This window comes from Balaenoptera borealis (genome assembly GCF_965194805.1).
Source record: "Balaenoptera borealis genome assembly, chromosome: 19".
In the NCBI taxonomy this organism is placed as follows: domain Eukaryota; kingdom Metazoa; phylum Chordata; class Mammalia; order Artiodactyla; family Balaenopteridae; genus Balaenoptera; species Balaenoptera borealis.
Genome location: NC_138878.1, coordinates 49931187 through 49947410, shown reverse-complemented (window position 1 = coordinate 49947410; position 16224 = coordinate 49931187).

The following is a 16224-nucleotide window of genomic DNA, read 5'->3' as shown; positions in this document are numbered from 1 at the left end:
AAGACTCCTTTGTGTATAGTTTACTGCTGTGTAAAAAGGAAAGATTTTCATCAGTGCCCATGGTTCTAGTAGGTAGCAACAAGGTGCTTTCTATTTTCATTGACGATTCAGTACGACCAAGGCAGGAAAGGAAAATAAGGAGCGGGGTGGTCTGGAGTAAGCTTTAAGCTCAGGGTTAGATAGAATGTGCAGTCAGCGCTTGCCCCAGACCTCGGTCCACAAGAACCACAGCGGATGCTGAGACAGGCTTTTGAACAAACAGCTTTCAGGTGTGTTTATGTGGGTGGTGTAATGAAAGTTGGAAAAACCAGAGTGATTTGAAGAGTGTGTACTTTATTTGGTTTTCTGCTTGAAGCCAGCAAACACTCTCTCTCTAATAGGACTGGTTAATTCCGTCAAAGGCGGAGAGCGGGGCACATGTCCTAGCAACCTGTGAGTGACCCGTGCAACTGGGAAGTGTGTTTCTTGACTTTATTCACAGCAAACTTACTCTCTCCTCTTGCAAGCCTAGAGAAAACACCCTAACCTCTCAGACGATGACATTACTGTCACCTGCTTAAAACAGTATGGCGTGCTTCAAGTCTCAGAATACTCCCCAGGGCTCTCTGTTTTCCATGCAAGTATTTATTTCAGTCAAAATACTTCGTGTTTTTCTGCACTCCGACACTTCGCCGAAAAGGAGTTGCAAGAGAATATAGCGACTCAAAAGACCACCATCTCATTTTTTAAGGAGCGATTTCCCCTCTTTGTCTCCTTGGGTGTGGTCAGTGGGCAGGTGTGGCCCTGAGCTGCCCACATGGCTATATGCACCTCTGGGGTCTGGAGCCTGCCTGGGGGGGTGCTCCCCACACCCCTGTCTGGACTTGCCAGCGCCGTCCTGTTATGCCTGTGCTATTCTTTGCCCCTGATTGAGGACAGGCCCAGGTGCTCCTTCCCGACCCCCCTCCTGCCTCACGTACACCTCATCCTGGAAGGCTGGGAGGGCCGCCTTCATCACCCGCATGATGAACCTTTTGAATATTCGGACGTGGGCTCCTGGCTGGAGATGTCATGTCTTTCCCTCTGTTGGTGGTCCGGAGACAACACGGACTCCCTGCTTTACCTGTGTAGTCCCAGGGCGTCTCAGGTGCCAGGAGCCGCTGCCGTGATCGCCTCGTCTCCTGTCAGATGTGGTTGGAGAGAGACAAGGACAGCATGACCACTGGGCACCGCACACTACAGAGGTCAGCTTGCAAGGACAGCAGGACGGCGGTGATGTGGCCGTGACTAGTTGTCAAGTGAGTGCAGAAAAAACTGGCAAGGGGGTGGGGGGACGTGGCAGGCAGGGTGATGGAGGAGGTGGGGGGGGGGGACCGGGAAGAGAAAAGTCCTGTCATCCCTGGTGAAATATTCAGTGTTGTCAGTGATGTTCCATAGGCTGTTTCCCCCAAGGGGGTGGATTTCTAGATCATTCTTCAGGCCCCTTGCCGGCGACTGGAGCACTTTGTTTAATAGATTGGCGGTGCTCATCAGAGACATCTGTAACGCATTACCAGCAGTTTAATGTTGGGGGGTGCTGGAAGGTCTGAGCGGGTTTTATTGTGTGTCAGCATGACACATGCATGCACGTGTACAAGCCGGCCCCGGCAGCTGGGACACACGTGATCCCTGCCCCCAATGACTTCCGCCTCCAGCACTCCACCTTTTTAAGCCTATAGAACTCTGAAACTGCTGTATAGTAACAAGTTTGTGAGATTTTGGAAAGGAAACCACAGTAATGATGCCAGTTCTTAGGATCATAAATAATCATAATTAACAGGACTGCTGTATATTTATGTTGGTTTGTTTTCAGACACTTTTCATTTTATTTTGAATTTTTTCATATTGTGTTGACTTGAAACACTTCTGTCTAGAGCGTGGCGTGCTCTACAAAACACTAAAGAGTGGCATACTTTATTTGTTCTCAGAAACAGACCACAATAATATAGTAACTTCTATCTGCTGGCAGGTTCACAGGATGGCGATATTAGTCTCGTCGAAACTGCTGTGCGTTAGGGAGAGAATCAAAATCCAATGGTTCTGAGTTTGCTCTTGGACCAATAGCGTTTTTTCTGACTTTCCCCATGTATCTATAGCGTGCTGCCACAAGAAGGCACATGTACATATTTTTCCGTTTAAATTCTTGATAAGCTTGGGTAGGATAACTTGACTATGAATAATTGCTCTGTGTCTGAAAATGTATGATGACTCATGGTTAGAAGCCTGGGAAGGAGAACAATAGCTCTCATTCTGACATTGAAAGAGAGGCTGTGGTCTGGGTCCTTAGTGATCAATAATCTATAACCCATACATTGATTCTGGGGGGAACACTCAGAAAACATAATGTCCCGTGAAAGTGCTAAAGTGCTCCCGGGGTTAGAAATGAGACCTCACTTCCATCAATCTCATGTGTAGAGTAAACTTCCAATTGTGGATTGTGGCTGGGTCTCTCTCCCTCTAAATTTCTCCCTCTGCACCTCCAAGGAGAGGTTTCCATCTCGACACTCCATCTGTGACAGTCACCCCCTCTGACGCCCCGGCTCAGAGGGAGAAGAGGGCTCTGGCCGGGAGACTGTGGACAGCTTTGGAATGGGCCGATCTTTCCAGCTGGAAGAAATGAAACAAAAATTTGTTTTCCCTTCTCTCTCTTTGGCTTTCCCTGGGTTGTGATTTTCAACTTTTAATATGTGCATACTGGTGAGGCATTGTCCCTACTTAAATTATTTGCCTCCCTGTATGGCAGTTTTGTTGGGAAATGAACTATTCGTGGAGCTTTTAACATCACCGTGGGTTTAAATTTAAGCCTTAGGCCAGGTCTACACACGCAAAGACCACAGATGATTATGATTATGGTTTCAAGCTCTCCTTTCCTGTGATTATCAGGATATTTCACCCAGAAGCAATAGCAATTTTATTTTATTTTTCGTTTAAATATTATATCCTCTGGCCGGGGTGGGGGGCCCTAACCATGGCCTCAGTAGACGTTGGGTTGCCTTACTCTGTAATGATTCATCAACTCCAGGCAGCTGGGCCTGTTTGTTCAGTGTAGATCCCAAAGTGCACTGGTAGTGGAGGACCCAGAGGGGAGACGTTTGGGGGCAGGGCAGGAGGGTTGGGGGATGACCTTGAGAGTTACTGAAGATGAGGAATGGCAAGGAGACACACGAGGACCTGGGTGAAAGAGAGAGCCTGAGACCTAGTCTCCCTCCCTCCGCACTGTAACAGGTACCGGTCTGGCGCCCCCTGGAGGTCTGGAGAGGCAGCACCAGGCAGTTACCGTGGAAACAGAGGGGCAGGGGACCTGAAGACGGTAGAACATGGCAGCCCTGGGTGGTGTCTGCAGTAGATGGATGGAGCGATCTGTGTTTGGAAAGCTCACACTAAAGACTCCCAGGGATAAATGAGGGTGCTTGGCAGAGGGCAGGAGGAGAGATCCAGGATCCAGGATCAAGGCAGTGGGGACTACAGGTCATTGTAGTTTTGGTATTTAAAGTTAATGTGTGTGTACATGTCAATCCCAAACTCCCAATCTATCCCTCCCTACCACCCTTCCCCCCCCTCCACCCCCCCCCCCCCCGTAACTATAAGTTTGTTCTCTAAGTCTGTGAGTCTGTTATATTTAAAATAGATAATCAGTAAGGACCTACTGCATAGCACAGGGAATTCTGCTCAATATTCTATAACAACCTAAGTGGGAAAAGAATTGGAGAAAGAATAGATACATGTATATGCATAACTAAATCACTTTGCTGTACACCTGAAACTAACACAACATTGTTAATCAACTATACTCCAATATAAAAAAATAAAATAAAATAAAATGACAAAAAAATTAAAGTCATTGGGGCCCTTTTTCAGCCTCCTGGATGCTGGTGACACGTGGATAGACCAGTTTCACAGCAAGGTCAGTGGCTGGAGCAGCCCGCCATGCTTCTCTTTCCATCCTGTCCTTGTAGGCATGGGTTCCACGTCCCCAGGGCAGTGCTGGAATTCACTTTCACTCTTCAGGAGAGGATGGAGGGAGCTTTGCTCTCAGTTGATTCACTGAGTTCTCTAATCATGTTGGGTCCCATGTCCCAGCCAGTGATGGATGTTTGGTCTGGCTGAGAAAACACTCTTATCGTTAATGTTGATATTCTGATGAACTGGCAAAAATGGACGTTTTCTTATTGCTTACTATGTACCTAGCACTTTACATGCTCTGTCTCATCTTTTTTTTTTTTTTTTAATTTTATTTATTTATTTTTGGCTGTGTTGGGTCTTCGTTTCTGTGCGAGGGCTTTCTCTAGCTGCAGCAAGCGGGGGCCACTCTTCATCGCGGTGCGCGGGCCTCTCACTATCGCGGCCTCTCTTGTTGCGGAGCACAGGCTCCAGATGCGCAGGCTCAGTAGCTGTGGCTCACGGGCCCAGTTGCTCCGCGGCATGTGGGATCTTCCCAGACCAGGGCTCGAACCCGTGTCCCCTGCATTGGCAGGCAGATTCTCAACCACTGCGCCACCAGGGAAGCCCCTCATCTTTTTAATGAGTCGGTAAAGTGGGTAAATGTTTTTCATACCCATTTTACAGAGGAAGCAAGTGAGGCTTAGAAAGATGAAATACCTTCCTCAAACTCACACAGCTAAGTGGAGCAGGGGGTTTGAACTCAAGCAGTTTAATTTTAGACCCTGTGCTCTTGGCCTCTTTATATCTTGACAAAGACCTCATCCTCATGTATTTTCACGTGGACTTTGCTCAGCGGGTGATGCGGGGGGATAAGGAGCACAGGACTAGGAGCCACGAAGCCTGAATTCTTCCATCCCTGACTTGCTCTGTTATCTTGAGCAAGTCACATTTGCTCTTTGGCTCTCAATTTCCTTATTTACCAAACAGAGGCTTAGACTGGATTGACCCCCCGAGATCCACCCAGTTACTACATCAGGATGTTCTCTTAAAATGAAGTTCCAGGATACAACCGGGCATTTACTAGGGCTTCCAGGATGAAACAAGAATTTGGGTGCAGCCTGGTTGCTTGTGGTGCTGTAAAACCTGCTCCAGATGTCACATTTCTCCTTTGACAGTGAAATGTCAGAGACCAAACAGGTACGCACACTGCAAAACTGCACCAGATGTCACATTTCTCCATTGACACTGCAGTGTCCGGGACTAAACAGGTACAGGGTGTTGGCTGCGGCCGGTGACTGACCGTGGGCAAGTGCTCTCCCTCACCTTCCGTTCTGCAGGCTCCCCCTCCTCCAGCTCCTGCCAGCCTCTGACAGTGTGTGTGTGTGTGTGTGTGTGTGTGTGTGTGTGTGTGTGTGTGTGAGAAGCGGGGTGGCGGGGCACACTGCTTAATGAACCCTGGGACGGAGTCTTGTGCAAAGCACTTGGAGAACTCTTTGAAGGCAAATAACCTTTCTTTATTCTATGTTAAACTTTGCTTTCTTGAATATTGAACTTTCTTAAGGCAGAGTTTATTCATCAGCACGCCAATAAAAACTGCATGTCCCTTTTGACTCAGCATCAGGGTCTTTGTTAGTTGAGGAGAGCTGAATTCTGAGGGATTTTTAAAACTCCTTGCACGGAAGTACCATGTTTTTTATACTTGGGGCTGAATGTAGATTTTGACTGTGATAAGCCTCTGTGCTGGTTATCACTCCCACCCCATCCATTTCCAGCCTTCTCTGCCTTTCCCTTTGCCCCTGGAGGCTGGCCATGTGGGTTGTCCTTGGTGGCTGGTTCCAGCTGGACTTGGCCACTGTGAGCCCCAAAAGGAAATCAGAGGCAGGGGGAGAACTAGGGGGGCATGCTGTCTCAATCCACCCGGCTTTGGGGCACCTCCCATTTTAGCTCTTGCTAGGGGTCCTTCCTCTGCAGTTCCAGTACACACTGGGCTCTGGGAACACTGCTTCCTCCCTGGCCCCTCTGGGGGACCCGCTGTTTCTCGTTTCCTCCCTCGACTGAGCCCACACTCTTCTCTGTGGCCTCATCTGGGATGATGGGTTTCCTGCCCCTTGTTCCCTGCCTCCTGCAGCCCCTCTCACCTCGCAGGGCACCTGCCGATGCTCCTAATACCAGCACGAGGTGGGCAGGCCAGCTTGGGGGGGGGCTGCCAGTTCATTGAGGGCATGAAAACCCTGGCGAGATGCTGATAGCCAGAGTCACAGAACAGGTTCATGTACGAGCTGGCACTCAAAGCAGAGTCTCCCGATTCCAAGTGTGCTATCAGCTCCACACTTCTTCTCACTGAATTGTTAAGCTTGCTAAGAAATTTCCAGCGGTCATGACAGGAGGGCTTTCTTAAATATTTAGCTTGGCAAATAGGAGCAAACCAGGCGTATAACTCACAATTTTCCAATTGTTTCCACTGCCAAAGGCAATAGCCCTCATTTAATCTTAAAGGAGAACCGATAAAGTTTTAAAGAATATTAATGATACTGAGATACATAGGAAGATGGTTATTTCCCCTGTTGACCAACAGGAGAATAGAAAGTAAATAATTAGTGAAAGACAAGTGGAATGTGTATTTACATGCTATGATATATGCTGGGGTAAAATGAGTGGGACAAATGCATTTCTAATTTGAGCGTATTTATTACTTGTGAACGTGAAGGCTGATGGTGCTGTCTCAATCCTGCCACTGAGGGAGAGGTTATCAGCGAAGCTCACCCCCCTTGCATTGCTTCCAGCATGGCAGCTGCTTCTCTACCAGGGTGGGCGCTGGGATGGGTTTTTGGAAGGAGACTTGAAGGATGAAGGGGAGATGGATTCTCTTCCCCTGTCACCTCCTCCCCAGTTGCCCATCCAGGTCTGTGCATAATTGCCACTCCCCCACCCCAACCCCACGATTTCTCGTCTGGCATTTGAGGCCGTAATTCAATTCCTCCTCAGTGGACCTCAGAGGGAACAGCCCACCAGGAGGTGCATGTTAGGTGTGGCGCATCTGTCCACTGAGGTTTTCGATCGCCGGCCTAAAGCCGTTGCCTCTGGAGTCCTGGGCTGCCAGTCGGCCCCGTGTTATTGGAGTGGCAGTGAATTCTAATTATAGGCTTAACTGGCATCCAAAGGCAGTTCCAAACTTCAGCCGGGGCTAGCAGTTCCTCTTGGCAGCCGACACAGACACCTGACTTGTGGGAGGGGCCGTGATGGCAGGACTCGGTGAGGAAGCAGTGGAAGTTATTCCTCCTGCTCTAGACGCTTCTGCCCAGGCTTGCAGTGGGTTGTTCCACCTCTCCGCCCTCTGGGCCTCATCAGATTGAATATCTCTACAGATCTGTGTGACCTGAGGCCTTCCAAGCTTTAGTCAATGGTTTTCAATGCTGGGGAGCTTTAGAAAGTTCCAATGCCCAAGGGGCAGGCCGAGCCAATTAGGTTAGAATCTCTGGGGTAAGATCTAGCTGATTCCACTGTGCAGCCAGGGTTAAGAATCACTGCTCTAGGTTGTGGGTGATGAGTAGCCTTGCCTGCTTTCTCCCCTCAAGGGTGAGTTTTACTAGGGCCTGGTGGGGGAGGAAGGGCATTTACCAGAGGCAGCCTCTGCAGGGTGGCGTTTGTTAGTTGGCAATCTTATCACAGCTTGAGGTTGATTCTCAACCTTACAAATCCAGAAACTGGAGTTTATTCAGATTCTGAGAGTGGATCTATCTTAGGTATAGACTCATGTTAGTCAAGGTTGTGAGACTGATTTATAAACCCAGAAGCCCAATGTGTTACTTAACAGTGAAAAAGATAATAGTCTGAAAACTGGGCTTCCCACATCAACATGAACTGGCCTTTCTTGGGGCCAAGCTATTTCCTTGAAGCAGTGTTTTCTACCCTCTCTCCTAGGCAGGCAGTTGCATCAGTAGGTGGAATGGGCCAGCTCATTCTTCTCAGATGACAGAGTCATTCAGGCGGGGCCTCTCCTAAATAGTTTAACTTTTAATTTTTGGCTCCGATTTCCCACAAGCCTGATGAACTAAAATTTGCTAGGGGAAATCCAACTGGTTTCCCTGGCCTTCCTGGTGGTGCCGTGGTTAAGAATCTGCCTGCCAATGCAGGGGACACAGGTTCGAGCCCTGGTCCGGGAAGATCCCACATGCCGCGGAGCAACTAAGCCCGCGTGCCACAGCTACTGAGCCTGCGCTCTAGAGCCCGCGAGCCACAACTACTGAAGCCCACGCGCCTAGAGCCCGTGCTCTGCAGCAAGAGAAGCCACCACTCGTGGCAACTAGAGAAAGCCCACACACAGCAACGAAGACCCAACGCAGCCAAAAATAAATAAATAAAATAAATTAAAAAAAAAAAAAAAGGAGACTTGATGCCTCATGGATACTTCTTTGAACAAATGGCAGAGGAAGGAGATGGGGAAGTAAAGCCAGGAGAGCGGTAGTTCCTTGACTTCTGTGGCTGTTTTTCCAGGCAGTGCTTGTTCTCAGTGTGGGAGACCACCCTTGCAGCTGCAAGCAGCAAGGAAGCCACAAGGTGAATGGGGCCCTGGAAGGGCATGGCGAGTGGAGTCAAGAGGAAGCAGGAACTTAGAAGCAGCGGAAACTAGAAGGCAAGGAAAACACATGGACACTCGGAGCAACAGCGAAGAGAGAGGGAGTCTTGTTGAGGACAGAGAAGACGTGCAGAGTGGCAGGGGTGCGGTGGGGTTGGTTCAGTGACAAAGGTCACACGGTCACACCAGAGCATGCGTTGCAGGGGCAAGGGGGCCACTTTGCAGGCTTCAGTTGGGGCCTTCCCTGGTAGAGAGGGCGCTCCTTCCCCAGAACCTGTACTTCCCTCTCCTGAATTCTGCAGGGACTGTCAGTGATTTCAGCATTGGACCTGGGCATGAAGGGAGGCCAGGCCAGGCCAGACCAGGGGGGTCTGGTTTGCCCAGGGCCAGGCTGCTTCCCGGTGGATCCCTGTTTGAGATGCCCACAGCCAGCAGCTGCCCACAGAGCCGTGCTAGTGTGAGTGGGGTATGTTGGCTGGTTTAGAAAACAAATGAGGAAAAACTACGTTTTTGCATTGTCTACACCAATCGTATTCCATAATAGCTATCACTAGGAGAATAAATGAAAAATGCCTTTCCTTCACACTGCCATCTCTCACGGTGATATGCATCTCGAGCTGATTTGCAAACGCGCGGTTCTAAGTGGTGCGTGGTCGGAAGCAGTTAGCGCCTAATGTTATGCTGCCTCATGGGCAGCAGTCGAACCTATTAATGAACTAATCCCAGACTCTCCAGTGGATGCCGTCTGGGCTCCTCTGCGCCACACTTTGCATTTCAGCTAAAATCAACAACGTTAAAGAAAGAAGAATTTAAATGGATTAGGCTGCTTATCTCTGGAATCAGACAGTGTGCTCGGCAACTCTGGAAGAGAGGCATAAGTGTAAGAAGGTTTCTGAGCTCGGGGAAGGGGATGAAAACGGCCGGCCGTGGGCTAGGCACCCTGCCACCGTCACACATCGGCTGTGGACTCAAGAGCTCTGACTCGGGAGCCAAATCTCTTGGTCCTATACCTCACTAGCTCTGTGACCCTAGGCAAATGACTTAACCTCTCTGTGCCTCAGTCTCCTCATCTGTGAAAGGGGATAGTGATAAAACTTTACATACAAGAGCTGCTCTGAGGGAGAACGAGTTATTTTCAAAAAGGGCTTAGAGGTGCTTGGCACATAGAACGTGCTATGGAAAGGTTTGTTAGACCAGTTCCTTTATTCCACAAATAGTTTTAAAATACCTATCTACGGCAGGCAAAATTCTTTGTGCTTGGGATTCAGCTTGAGCAGGATAAGGTTCTTGCCCACATGGAGTTTACATTCTACTTGGAGTGGTAAGAGTGGTAAGAAAGGGGGAATTCCAGATGGTGGTAGGTACTATGAAGGCACCATCAGCTTGAGGCAGACCTGTCACAGAGAGCTTCCTGAGCAGGGAACATTTGAGAGGCAACCTAGGTGATGAGAAGACATCGCTGTGCCCAAGCTCTCCCCAAACCTCCACAGGTGGCTGATGTGAGGGGCAAGCAGGTATCGAGGCACCAACATGCTGGACAAACATGTGGGACCTGGAAGCCAATGCAAGGTGTGTGTGGGACGGACGTGTGTCCCCTTCCTTTTGCTTCCTTTTTGGAGTAGAAGCACCCCCAGCAAACAAACACTTGGGAGATAAGCACAGGTCAGGCTGTGTCTCAGGGTGAGGGAACAGCCTGGGAAAACTGCCTTTTCAAATTGTTTCGAGCATCTACCGAGTGATATCTCAGGAGCTGACCTGCCAGATGCCTGGTTTGAAATCTGCTGTCGTTCTGTGATAAGGACCGGGGTACACTCCATTGTCCATTCCCTTGGAGGGGACCCACCGGAGAAATGTCTCTTAGGCCTCAGCTGCAGAAAAAGCAGATCCACTGCCTTTTTAGTTTTCTGGACAGAGTTCTTGAAGCCTTTCGTTTCCCTCTTTGCTCTGCCTCCAGGGAAGCTCAGAGTTACATTTTCTATGTCCCTCTGGGCACTGCATGCCTATGTGACTGTGTTAACCTTATTTCTGGCTCTAGTACTGACTTTCCTGCTCTTGCCTTACCCAGGTCCCTTCATCTCTTTACTTCATCCTTTTGTATCCTGGGCATCCTTTTGAGAAGGGGCGAGGAGTCAAGGGAACAAGTAAGGAGCACCTAGCTGAGGACGCAGTCGGGAGTAAAATGCTCCTGCCTTGAAGGTGGCAGCAGGTAGGGGTGCTCATCGTCCAGGGAAATCACCTGGAGCAGGGGGAAGACATGGGGCTTCTGCCTGTGCTGACCCTGCAGGTGGCAGGCCTTGGCAATGGGTATTGGGGACCTCTGACTGGTGCCTCTCAGAGCTGGAATATCTTGCTGTGTTTAATGGGTTATTATATGTTCAGAGATCACACCCTTAAAAAAATACAGTATGGTCCCAAAGACAGCCAACCACTTCATCTGGTATTCAGCGGAAGAAGGAATAACCAACCAAAGATGGAGGAAAGGCTGAGGACGCAGCACTTACCAGGAGAAGGATGTTGGTCTCTAACGCTATGCTGGCCTAAGGGTCGTCCAAGGCCCACACGACTTTCCCTGCATGTGCTGACTTTGGAACCTCACTTCATGTAAGTTCTGATTCCACTGCCTGTGTAGACAGCAGGAGGAGGGTGGGAAGATGGAAGGAACTGCTGAGTGTGACACAGTCCTCAGGGATTTATCTCCTGTTGACAAAGCTGCTCCCAATGCTCCCTTGGGAGAACAGTGGCCAACACTTGCCAGTCTGGCTCTGACCCTCACAGGTTTCCCCTGCTGAGAGAGGGCATCTCAGGCTACTTCTCAAGCCAACTTGGGTTAACAGAGCATTGCAGATCACCTGTTGGAAGAGAGCTGGAGGCTGGGGTGGGTTGTCTTGGCTGGAAGTTGTGGATCTGGTGTGGCTGCACCTTACGGAAGACTTGTGTTAGTGAAAATTTGGAGTTATTCTATTTTTTCGTTGTGGGTCATTTCAGCAACACCCCTCGTGATGCCCTTACTCAGGCTCACCAGATGTCAGTGTAGAAATGGCTAATAGTGGGATCCTTTCACTACTGGAGGCATAATCTTTCTTCCCAAATGAAGAAGAAGTCACCCCTTCGGGTCTTGAAGCCAATGAATGCAGCTGAGACCTGGATGCTCATGAAGCATCCAGATGAAGTTTGAATGTCTGAAGATGGGTCCATCAGCCTTAATTTGCACTGCATCACATTTGCAAGTTGCAAAATGGAATTTGCAATTGCATTTCGGCAATGTTCAAATTAGCACTTCTTAGCATATTAATGAACTACTTTTTTTTTTTTTTCCATTATGTGACCAATTTTAATGTAAATAGCAGCCTCCATGCAAAGATTAGGTCAGTGTTTCATGAGAATAAAGTTCTAAAGCTTCCTACGTAGGCTGAGAATCCAGCCTTTGGAGGGGCATGGCTTCAGCCCAGACCAACAGTCCAGAATGTGTGGATTTTTCAGACCCCCGGCCTGGCAGGCTGAGGTCCTGAGGTCTGGGATAAGGTTTCTGGCTACTGGCTCAAGAGATTGGACAACCATGAGGGAGGATGCAGGCTCTGTGCCTGACGAGGCTGGTGACTCGGCCAGGTGGGCAGGAGTGTCTGTTTATCTCCGTGTCCAAAAAAGAGATCGAAGTGTAGGCCACACGCATCACACCATGTTCATACTTATAGAGGGAGAAACTTCCTTCAAAACAGGTCAAAATCTGCTATGAAGGGGTGTTATATGAATTCCCCTTTCTAAGATACTTTCCTGTACTGATGCTCCTCTGGTATATGTTTCAAGTAGCTAGTCCCAAGTCTTAAGAGCATTGTCCGTAATCACCCAAGCATTTTTTGGAGCAATGTCAAGAGAAGTTGGAAGGATCCCTCCCTATAAGGACCTTGTAGCTCCTGGCCACGAGCAGCCCGGTGATGGGATCCAATGCACAGAGGAGAAGAAACCAACAAATGGGGCTTTTAAACGTGTCCAGAGACCACAGAATTGTGCACCATCTGTCCTGCAGAGCCAGCGGTTGGTGAAATGAGAGACCTTGTATGGCCTCCCAAAGCCCTGGAGCTGGATGAGAAACCAGAGCCCGAGAAGTCGGCCTGGGTGGTCTGTAACCGCCTGCCCTGCTGGCTGAGGACGATGGCCTGGGGCCTCTGGAAGGGATGGTGACCTTCTGCATCAGAGTGACACAGCCACACCAGGCTTTCCAAAAGAAGGATGGACCCCAAGTTTTCGAAATGGCAGTGCTTTCTTGGTTCATTATTCAAAATGAAATGATTATTCATCCCCAGCTTGAATTACCAGCTAAATAGTATTTTCCTGCTGAGTGTACATTTGTAATGCTATCCATTTCATCCTGCGTGATGGCATTACCTTCCAGGGCCTACGGCTACCTAGTCCTTGCTATCTGTAGATGGGTGCGTGGGTGTGCTGATTGCATTTTAAAAACAAGAGTTTGTGTATCTAATGGATCTGGAAATAATCAGTAACTAAGGTAGCAGAGGGGGAAAAAAATCTAGCTCCTGATGAGTAATTTTAAAACTGTGAATACTTCACAGTTTGATAGATTCCCAGGGAAGGAGTCCTTCAGTCACAGTGTCTCCCAAAACGCAACTGGGCCAGCAGGTGCTTTTTTTGGAGACCCTGGGAACCTGGTAGGCATTTTGTTCCCTGGGAGAAAAGAGCCTTCTGCCTCCCATCATTCCTGTGAAATCAGTCCATCAAGGAACAACGACCTTAGTCAAGACCCTTCCAGAAGAGCCCAAGTCCCATGAGCTTGTCAAACCATAGATTACCTTGGCTCGTGGGACTGAAAATTCCAGCTTCAGGTGTGGCTCGATCCAGGGGCAAGAACACTGTTGGCAGGGTTCACCTTTGATTTCTTCTGCCTTGACTCCATTTTCAGGCAGTTTGGACACTCTTTGTGGTGGTGAGATGGCTGCCAGCAGCTCTAGACATTTATCTATCCTCTCAGGAACTCTAGGGAAATGAGTCTCTCTTCATACAAACACCTGTTATTGAGTCAGTTGGCCCTGATTAGGTCCAGAACCCACCCCTGAGCCAGTCACAGTGGCGAGTGGGATATGATGTCCTTGTTGTTTCGGTCTGGGTCACCTGTCTATCCCTGGAGCTGCGGGTGGGTTCAGCTCCTCCCAAGACCACATGGACCGAGCGTGGGGGAGGAGTGATTCCTCAAGGAAAATCAGGATGCTATTTCCAGTAAAAGGAGGAAAGAGGCTAGGCAGGCAAAAACAACAGATGTCCACCCTAACAGCTTTTCAGTTAACTATTCACATAAGTCCAGGAGCAAGTTATATCCCGAGAACAGAAAAGGAGGCTGATTCTACCAATTTAACTATTTATATTTTCTCAGTGAGTGGTTGGCCCACAGTCTGTGGGTTTCCTTTTATACAGAGGCTAGTAACTTTCACCCCTTATTTGCAAGCTCGTGGCATCTGCCGGGCTCACCTACCAGAAGCCCGGATCTCCCCGAGCTGGGGTCAGATTGGACAGGAAAGCTTGCTCTGCCCCTGGCAGGGGATCAGGACTGGTCCCTTCACGGGCTCTTCCTGCTCCAGCTTTCTGAGTATGGAATTGTGCTGGTGGAGTCAGAAACAGGGTCTGGGAAGAGTCCTCACAGATGGTCACCAGTCTTGTAAGCATTCTTCCTCTGAGATGCGGCTACACTCCCCTGTCCTCCTGTACCGGATGTTGGCTCCCGGGATGTCTTCTGGAACTTGTGGCTCACTGAGTGGCCACAGGTTGAGTCAGTCTTTTCTCCTTTAACTCTTGTAGATTTAACCATGTGAGCCCAGAAATTCTGGAAAAAGCCACACCTCATGTCTCTTGACTCAAGGGCTGGGAGGCTGCGGCTGGGAGACTGTCCCTCCGTCTGTTTTTGTCTCTTCTCCCTCCTCCCCTCCCCTCCTCCTCTCCTTCCCAAACCTCTTTCTCTCCTAAGCTCCTCCCTCTGATAGGTCCTGGAAGGAATTAGCGGTGGTCTCTTAGTCCCTTAGCTGATGCCACTGTTCCATTTCCTGCAGGTGCCATAGGCTGGGGTGGGGTGTAGGTTGGGTCCGAGGAGGGCGAAAAGAAAGAGCCGGCAGAAGTATCAGCGGCTGCCCTCCCACTACTGGCATCCCACGGTTCCACCCCGGCCACCTTGGATCACTGCAAGGTTTAGGGGCCAGACTTTGGCTGCTGGTTCAGGCCTGGAAACGACCTCCATGGCTCGCCCTTCACTCCAGGTGTTCAACTTCCCATCTCATGCCCATTCGGAGTTTGCCTTCCCTCACAGGCCGGGTCCAATCCCATGAGGACAATTCAGAGGCAGGGGGCTGTGGACACCTCCTTCCCACTTATTAGGGCAGAATCGCTCATGACGAAGCGGCAACGGCCCGCCAGAGCCTCATTATTTTGGGCTTCGTTGAAATGCGCCGCAGAGCCATCCCCGGTACTTTATGTACTAAACTTAACTACAGTAATGTATTCAAATCATTCTGAATTTATCTAGACTGAGCATTCTTTCCTCCTCCTCCTCCTCCACATTTTTTTTTTTTTAAAGATAGCAAATGTGCTTTTGGAGACAACAGCTTAGGGTCTCCTATTCTGCACGGGGTGCACAGGTGACCCCTTCGTGCCCCCCTCTGCCAGCAGCGGCCACCCGCGGCTCACCGGATGGCAACGGTGTCTGGGGACCTGACGTGCTTTTTCCTGGCTCCGTGTCCCACCTCTTCCACTTTTCCCACCACGTCCCTGCCCTTGCTGGGAAGTGAGCTCTGGAGTGGAGGGGATGGTGGCACCCAGATAACAAACTGGGGACTCAGGAAACTACAGGAGAGAGGAGAGGGCGCAGAGGAAGGACCTGGCCTGGAGGTAGGAAACCACTTGTCACCCCAGTTTGGACACCAACTTTCGGGGGGCCTTTGGGACACTCTGTCCTCTTTTCTGGACCTCGGTTTCCTTGATATGAAAACTCATGTTGATGAGGGTGGTGCCTTTGAGCCAGTTCAGGGACTCTTAGCCTGGGCTCCATCATGAGCTTCGAGATGGTCCATGGACCTCTTGAAATTGTAAGCAATATTGTGGTTTTTTTCTGGGGGAGAAAGTCCCTAGCTCTCACTGTGTTTTCAAAGAGCTCCTGTCTAGCAGGGGCTAAGATCTCAAACACCTGCAGGCTCTCAGGACCCCAGGCACCTTTGCGTGCATCTGCTCAATGCCCTGGTTTTACAGATGGCACTGCTGAGGCCGGGTTGAGGGAACTGGCAGGGAACCTGGGCAGGGTTCTGGTGGGGACCATTGGAGACTGATCCTGGTGAGGCTCCAAGAGGAGGGAGGCTGGGAAGAACCAGCTCAGCCCTGCTGGACTCCCTTCTAGAACCTTCCAGAGGGAATCCCAGTGGAGAGGAGGGATGTAAAAATGAGCCATGTAGGAAATACATACAAACCAAAGCTTTGGGCCAAAATGACCAGGATTGTGTGGAATTGGTTAGTGACCATTGTCTGATGTGAGTTTCTAGCTTCACGTCTGCCTCCCAGATACAAAATGGAAGCTCTGCTCCACTAGGGGTCTTGAGCACAGCTGAGGGCACACGGCTCCTCCAGGGCCATTCTCTCTCTGCCGTAGACTGGAGTCTTCATTGTTGCAATAAGCATCTTTCTTGTGTTCTTCAGCATCCCCGATACTCTTCAGTGTTCCAGGTCTCAGGGTCACATGAGTCAGTGAGCTTCCTTGAGTT